Source organism: Chrysochloris asiatica, unplaced genomic scaffold, assembly GCF_000296735.1.
Source record: "Chrysochloris asiatica unplaced genomic scaffold, ChrAsi1.0 scaffold00404, whole genome shotgun sequence".
In the NCBI taxonomy this organism is placed as follows: Eukaryota; Metazoa; Chordata; class Mammalia; order Afrosoricida; family Chrysochloridae; genus Chrysochloris; species Chrysochloris asiatica.
The window spans coordinates 1226274-1235383 of NW_006408922.1; positions in this window are offsets into that span (position 1 = coordinate 1226274).

Below are 9110 nucleotides of genomic sequence, written 5' to 3' on the forward strand. Positions count from 1 at the left end.
GAGAGGGAAAGGGACTGTGGGCCGAAAACTGGGGGGAGGAGAGGGAAGTGTAGGGGGCGGGTTTCTGGGATATACCCTTTGAGTGGTTGATGATGCATGGAGGGGATTGGAACCATGGCAATGAGATGATATATGATGGAATGAATGTAAAATTAAAGTTCCCCCATGTAAACTATCATGTAATTCACAATAAAACATTTTAAAAAAATTGTACAGTAATGCTCATAGGAGTGTTATTCATAATAGCCAAAAAGTAAAAGCAGCTCAAATGTCCATCTACCAAAGAATTCATAAAATGTGGTTTATCCATACAATGAAATATTAATCAGCAATAAAAATAAATGAGGTACTGATATATACTATTCATCAATAAAAACAAAAACAAAAACCCAGATCCATTGCTTTTGAGTCAATTCTTCTACAACACCAAACACCATAGGGTATCCAATGTTGCAAGTCTTTAAAGAGGCAGATTGTAAAAGCTTTCTCCTACAGAGCTTGATCTTCAACACTTTAGTCAACACCTGAGTGCTTAACACTGTGACACCAGTACTCCTACAAACAAGATGAATCTTGAAAATATACTAAATGAAAGAAGCCAGATACAAAAGGTTGCATATTGTATGGTTGCATATTAAAGAAAATTCAAGGATAAGCAAATTTATAGAAACAAAAATATATTAATGATCACCTATGTGCTGCAGGGTCCAGTATTCGTCTGTCAGTTTCTCATACTGTGGTGTCTTGTGTGTTGTGTTGCTGTGATGCTGGAAGCTACACCACCACTATTTTAAATACCAGCAGGGTCACTCATGGTGGACAGGTTTCAGCGGAGCTTCCAGACTAAGACAGACTAGAAAGAAGGAGAGGCAGACTACTTCTGAAAGGTTAGCCACTAAAAAGTTTATGTATAGCAGCAGAATAGTACTGTAAAATGAGGCCCTCAGGTTGGAAGGCACTCAAAATATGACTGGGAAAGAGCTGCCTCCTCAAATTAGAGTCCATCTTAATGATGCGGATTAAGCAAAACTTTTGCGTCCTTCATTTACTGATGTGGCAAGACTCAAAATGAGAAGAAACAACTACAACTAGCCATTAGTTGGATTGGAATGTGGAATGTATGATGGATGGAGCTAGGAAAAGTGTTAGTCCTCAAAAATAAAGGGGAATGCATAAAGATCAATATCCTGGACATTAGTAAGCTGGAATGGACTGATATTAACAATTTTTCATCTGACAATCTTACAATTTACTATGCGGGAAACAACAAATTGAAGAGGAATGGCATCACATTCATTGTAAAAAAAAAAAAAAAGAACATTTAAAGATCTAGCTTGAAGTACAATGCTGTCTGTGATAGAATAAAATCCATACACCTAGCGGGAAGACCACAGAACTCTGGTGTCAGACTGATAACTGAAAGGTCAGCAGTTCAAGACAATGAGACTTTCTGCTTCTATAAAGATTTACAATCTTGGAAATCCTATACAGGGTTGTTATGAATCTGAACTGACTCAATGCCACACAACCACAAGGAAGACCAGTTAATACCACCATTATTAAAACTTATGAACCAACTACCAAAGCGTACTAGTGATGACGAAATTAAAGAATTCTACCAACGTCTTCATTCTGAAATCGATCAAACTTGCAATCAAAATGCATTGATAATTACTGGTGATTGGATTGCAGAAGTTGGAAACAAAGAGGAAGGATCAGTATTTGGAAAATATGGCCTTGGTGATAGAAACACATGAGAGAAATTTGCAAGACCAAACACTTACTCATCATAGATACCTTATTTCACCAACATAAATGGTGACTATACACATGGACCTCATCTGATGGAATACACAAGAATCAAATTGACTACATTTGAGGGAAGAGACAATGTCCAGGAGCCGACTGTGAAACAGACTATCAATTGCTTGTATGCCAAATTCAGGCTGAAGCTGAAGAAAATTAAAACAACTTCACGAGAGTCAATATATTACCTTGAGCAAATCCCACCTGAATCTAGAGAACATCTCAGGAACAGATTTGATGCATTAGACACTGAAGACAGAAGACTGGAGAAGCTGTGGGATGACATCAAGAACATCATAATGAAGAAAGCAAAGGTTTATTTAAAAGACAGGAAAACAAGACAAGACCAAAACGGATGTCAGACGAAACTCTGAAACTTGCTCTTGAACGTAGAGAAGCTAAAGTGACTGGAAGAAATAATAAAGTAAAAAAGCTGAACAGAAAATTTCAAAGGGTAGCTCAAGAAGACAAAATCAAGTATTATAATGAAATATGCAAAGACCTGGAGCTTGAAAACCAAAAGGGAAGAACATGCTCAGCATTTTTGAAGTTAAAAGAACTGAAGAAAAAAATCAAGACTCGGGTTGTAATATTGAAGGATTTTATGGTGTGGCGCTGTGGGTTAATGCGCTGGACTGCAAAGTCAGCTTGAATCACAAGGTCGGCGGTTCAAGCTCACCAGCTGTTCCTTGGAAACCTTATACAGGGTCGCTATGGGTCAGAACCGACTCAATGGCATTTAACAACAACGACGACAATGGGCAAAATATTGATGCAGAAAGCATCAAAAGAAGATGGAAGGAATACGTAGAGTCATTGTACCAAAAAGAAGTGGTCGATGTCCAACCATTTCAAGAGGTAGCATATGATCAAGATCCAATGGTACCGAAGAAAGAAGTCCAAGCTGTACTGAAGGCCCTGGTGAAAAACAAGGCTCCAGGAACTGATGAAGTACTAATTGAAATCTTTCCACAAACTGCTGCAGCCCTACATGCACTCACTGACCTATGCCAAGAAATTTGGAAGACAGCTACCGAGTCAACTGACTGGAAGAGATACATACTTGTGCCAATCCAAAGAAAAGTGACACAGTGGGATGTGGCAATCATTAATGTCACATGCAAGTAAAATTCTTCTGAAGATAATTCAAAAACAGTTGCAACAGTACATCGACAGGGAACTGCCAGATATTCAAGCCGGATCCAGAAAAGGGAGTGGAATGAGAGAGAGATCTTTGCTGAGGACAGATGGATTTTGGTTGAAAGCACAGAATACCAGAAAGACATTTACTTGTGCTTTATTGACTATGCAAAGGTTTTTCATTGTGTGCATCATGACAAATGATGGAAAATGTTGTGAAGAATGGATATTCCAGGACACTTAATTGTGCTCATGAGGAACCTGTACTTAGACCAGGAGGCAGTTGTTAGAACAGAACAAGAGGATAGAAAATGGTTTAAATCAGGAAACTTATGTGCCAGTCTAACCTTTCACCATACTTATTCAATCTGTATGCTGACGAAATAATCCGAGATGCTGGATTATATGAAGGAGAATATGGCATTAAGATTGGAGGAAGACTCAATCTTCCTCCAATATAACAACCTGCAATATGCAGATGACATGAGCTTGCTTGCTGAAAGCAAACAGGAGTTTAAGCACTTATTGATGAAGATTAAAGACTAGAGCCTGCCGTATGGATTGCATCTCAAAATTAAGAAAACAAAATCCTTACAACTGAACCAATAAATAAAATCATGATAAATGGAGGAAAGATTGAAGTTGTCAAAGATTTCATTTAGCTTGGGTCTACTATCAACACTCATGGAAACAGCGGTCAAGAAATCAGACAAAATAATTAGGCAAATCTTCTGCAAAAGATACCAGTTTGAGGACTAAACTGCCCCTGACACAAGCCATGATATTTTCAGTTGGCTCATACGCATGTAAATGTTGGACAATGAATAAGGAAGACTGTAGAATTGATCCATTTGAGTTATGGTGTTGATTGTTTTCTTCAGTTCTTTCACCTTGAGAAGTGATGACTGTGTTCTTCCCTTTTGGTTTTCTGATTCCAGGTCTTTGCACATCTCATTATAATACTTGACTTTGCCTTAGGGCCTGAAGTCAATGCTTTGACTTCATTTTTTAGCCTTAAAGCCAAATGCCTCCTTGAATAACTGACACAATTATGACATAGTTTTGACATTCCCATCAATGTGAGCATTCTGGGAGAGAGGAAAGGGATATTCGTACACAGGAAAGGTAAACATTTTATAGGTGCTCACTAAAAGGAACTCAGTTCAGGCAGCTCATGCTCCAGGCAAAGACAACTGCAATTATCTGTATCTTCTTTCCTTTTTCCTAGCCTGTTGTACCTGTGAAAACCCCCTGTCTTGTTTCTGCAACATTGTGTCTTTGATCTATTAAAAAACAACTTTGATAACTCAATTCTTAAAATATATTTAAGAAAGAAAGACACCTCTCCTGATTTTTAAACGTTTATATTTTGTTGGTTTTGCAACATTCTTTGGATTTGGAGACTGTTCCAGATGATATGTCAGTCTGTTTCCTACCTTTGTTTCTCTCTTTGCTATGTATGCTGAATAAAACCTTTTTTCATTACTGTAACTGTGGTAACTCTCCTCTAGGACACCTTTTAGAGGAAAAGTATGTTTTAAATTTGCATTGGAGTGCTGATTACACCACTGTGTGAAAATGCTAAAAAACCACGGAATTTTATAGTTTAAATGAATTGGAAGGGATCTGAATGATAGCTCAACCTGTTAAAAATAGTTTTAAAAAAGATTAGCAAAATATTATATACCCATAATCTCACGTAAGTCAAACATAGTTCTATAAAATTTAAAATTAGAACAGTCCTGATCTAAAAATGTTGTTGTTGTTGTTAAGTGCCGTCGAGTCGGTTCCGACCCATAGCGACCCTGTACAGGGTTTCCGAGGGTGTAAATCCTTACGGGAGTAGAAAGCCTCATCTTTCTCCCGCGGAGCGGCTGGTAGTTTCGAACCACTGACCTTAAGGTTCGCAGCCCGATTCGTAACCACTACGCTACCAGAGCTCCTTTAACATAATATTATCATACTCATGGAACTAAACTTTTCACAAAGTTATTAAATTATTCACAAAAGGCCACAAAGCTGGTAGCAGCAGTCACATTTGAACTCTTTCTTTTATAAGAGTATATGTGGGACCCCTACCCTGCAATGGAGGGTCCTGTCTTTTGCTGAACAACAAACAAAAAAAGACAGTTTCACACAAGTAAAAGATTTATTGAGAGCAAAAGATTTGGCCAGAGATCAGGAGGGGCCTAGGCAATGCTAACCCTCTTTTCTCCAAATAAATGCTTTGCTGGGTTTTAAAAAAGGCTTTAGGTGGAAAAGGCATCATGTTTATTTGTAGAGATTTGTTGCTGTTGTTAAGTACTGCCTAGTCAGTTCTGACTCATAAGCCACCCTGTATACCGTTTCCAAGGAGTGGCTGGTGGATTTGAACCAACAATCTTGCAATCAACCATCCAGTGCTTATCCTACAGCGCCATATCAGGAATCCATTCATAGGAATAGGCAGAGAATTCTGAAAAGTGGCCCATTTAGGAGGGGACCATGCTAACTAGGTGCGTGCACAGCATTTCTTCAAAATGAATTTCACTGCAAAAGTCTCTGGCTGGTGTTGCATGCTACCTAGACGCTTCTGACTCATAGTGAGTCTGTATACAGTTCCTAATGTTGTAAATCTTTACAGGGGCAGAAAGCCTCATCTTTCTTCAGCATAACAACTGGTGGGTGTGAACTGCTGGCCTTGAGGTTAGCAGCCCAAAGCATAGCCCACTATGATATCATCTGGTTGTTGTTGTTAAGTGCCTTCCAGTGGGCTCCAACTCCTAATGACCCTCTACAGGATTTCTGAGGAGCAGTGGGTTTGAACCACTGACCTTGTGGTTTGCAGTCCAGTGCTGATCCTATAGTGCCACACTAGAAGTCCAATATTCTGATAGGGGCAATATTCTGATAACTTATTCTGGGATGCCTAGTTGTTCAGGACTGCAGTTTAAGTCTCTCCCAGGGGCTGGTGTTCTCTGACCCCAATGGAAGATTGCCCTTTAAGGTTATGCCTACGGAACTGGGTAAAACCAGTCCAGCCTATAAAACATTGTCTTGTTGTTGTTGTTAAGTTGGTAAGTGCCTTCAAGTCGATTCTGACCCATAGTGACCCTGTATAGGGTTTCCGAGGGGCAACTGGTGAGCTTGATTTTGCGGTTCAAACTGACTTTGCAATCCAGCGCATTAACACACAGTGCCTCACCAGGACTCTATAAAACGTCTAACAAGGAAGTAAAAGATGTAATTTTATGGGTGGTTTGTTCTTTCTTAATGGCATGTCCCAGAATGTGGCTGCTCAGCTATGTGCCTAGATCACATTCTACATATCTTCACAATTATTCAGGCAAGGAGGGGTGCAGTCCTTAGCATTCCTCAAGAATTAAGACACAATACTTTAGTCAGTAAACTGTTGTTAAGTGTGGTCGAGCAGGCTCTGACTCATAGTGAACCATGTAGGGTTTTCGAGAAGCAGCTGGTAGGTTTGAACCGCTGACCTTGTGCTTCGCAGTCCATTGCTGATCCTACAGCGCCACACCAGAAGTCCAAGCTGTTGCTAAGTGCTGTCAAGCCTGTTCCGACTCATATTGACCCTGTATAGGGTTTCCAAGGAGTGGCTGGTGGATTTGAACCTCTGACATTTCCTTTAGAAGAACAGTGCTTATCCTACAGCGCCACACCAGGACAGTTGTTGTTGTTAGGTGCCATCGAGTCAGTGTTGACTCATAGTGAACTTATGCACAGCAGAAGGAAACACTGCCTGATCCTGGGACAACCTCACTATCGTTGCCATGCTTGAGCCCATTGATGCTGTCACTTTGCCAATCCATCTTGCTGGGGGTCTTCCTCTTTTTCTCTGACCCTCCACCGTACCAAACATGATATCCTTTTCCAGTGTAGGAGAGACGAAGTTTGGCCATCCTGGCCTCCAAGGAGCACTCTGGCTGCACTTCTTCCAAAATGGATCTAGTGGCAGCCCACGGCACTTTCAATACTCTTCTCCAACACCATAACTCAAAGGCATCAATTCTTCTATAGTCTTCCTTATTCACTGTCCAGCTTTTGCATGCATATGTGGTTATTGAAAATACCATGGCTTGGGTCAGGCACACCTTAGTCTTCAAGCTGACATCTTTGCTCTTCAACACTTTAAAAAGGTCTTGTGCAGCAGATTTGTTTAATGCAATATGTCCTTTGATTTCTTGACTGCTGCTCCCATGAGTGTTGATAGTTGATACAAGAAGAATGAAGTCCTTGAGAATCTGGGGAAGTCCACTCCTCTGAGCCAGCCGGCTTAATAAACATGAAACTTTGCTTTACCTCTCTGAGTGGCCTGGGTCTCTCTTCGATGATGATCTGGAGTTGCTGTAACATTTGGTTCACTGACCGGGAAACTGACCCCGCTTGTCCCTTGAGCCACTGGCTCGGAGTCGGGGAGTGGCTGATGGCAAGCTCCCCATGGCGGATGAGATGGCATACCACCACCACATTTGATGGTCCCTCCTCTTCTGAGTGGGGTCAGCCAGCTGCCACATCTACGTCTCCTGACCAGACTTGAAAGGAGAGGTGAACCAGAGAACTGTCCAGGACTTCTGGAACAGGAGGGCATCCAGAAGCATCTGCAAAGATTACTGAGGACTGTAACAGAAAATTATCCCAAGCCCAGCAGCCAAGGTAGGAGTCCCCACCTGGATTCACCACAACAGACTGAAGACAGCCTCGTCTCCATGGGAAGCTGAAACTGACCCTATCAACCCTTGCAAGGTAACATTGAGACGTACAACCCGCCCTGCTTCAGCTACAAACCAGGAGCTGGCTGATCTATGCACAGCTGAAGCATGAGGATGTCCACCGTGGGACTCATCTTAATTAGACTTCGGAGTGTGGAAAAGGGAGAAAATCTGTGTAATCTATACACCCACACCACCAAGGTGGACCAAATGGTAACCACCACACTACTCTTCTTATGTGCCGTGGAGTCAGTTCCTACTCATAGCGACCCTGTACAGTGTTTCCAAGGTTGTAAATCTTTACAGGAGCAGAAAGCCTCATCTTTCTCCCACGGAACGGCTGGTAGTTTCGAACTGCTGACCTTAAGGTTTGCATGCCCGATTCGTAACCACTATACTAGTTGCTATAAATGTGAGGGCACCCTCTTAGGTAACTGAATCTATAACCAATGGAACTGGGGTGGCCCTAACTCTTCTTGCATGCCAACAGACCCAGATGCGAAATCAAAATAGATTAGCCCTGGACTACTACTTATTGGTTGGGAAAGGAGGAGTATGTGGGAAGTTTAATTTCACTAACTGCTGCCTACAAACAGATGACCAGGGTCAGGCAGTAGAAGACTTTGTAAAAATGCAGAAATTTGCCCATGTCCCTGTGCAAACCTGGAATGGGTGGAACCCACAGAGCCTATGGATTGGGAGGGTGGTTCTCCACCTTTGGAGGGTTCAAGACGCTCATGAGTGGGGTTCTGTTTTATTTAGAATTTGCTTAATTGTTCCATGCCTCCTCCCAATAGCAATCAGGGCCATAAGGATTGCCATTAAAACAATAATCAATCGAAAAGTGTACCAAGAACTACGAACGGAATCCAAATCAATACCAGGATACCATTCCTTATACAACATTTAGATGATGCCCCTGGGAAAGGTCCCAAAGGGCATCAAAGGGGGGAATGAACAGGAAAAGATAGAAATACTCACTTCCTTCTCCTCTACGGAGACAAGCTAGAATGTTAATCAGGTCACCAAGTGGGACCAATCCTCTGGTTTCCCTGCTGTCCTCAAACACCTCCGCAATCTAACCCCTTCCCGATTCTGAACCCATATAAACCCATGCTGACCTGCATTCAGGCCTCAGAATCTGGAGAAGTTAGCTCCTCTGAGCCAGTCAGCTTAATAAACATGAAACTTTGCTTAAAAAAAAAAAAAAAGAATGAAGTCCTTGACAACTTCATTTTTTCCTCTGTTGATAAGAATGTTGTTTATTAGTCCAGTGGTGAGGATATTTGTTTTCTTTACATTGAGATGCAATCCATACCGAAGGCTGTGCTCTTTGATCTTCATCAGAAAACGTTTTAAGTCTTCTTCACTTTCAGCAAGCAAGGTTGTATCATCTGCATATCACAGGTTATTAATGAGTTTTCTTCCAATCCTGATGCCACGTTTTTCTTCATA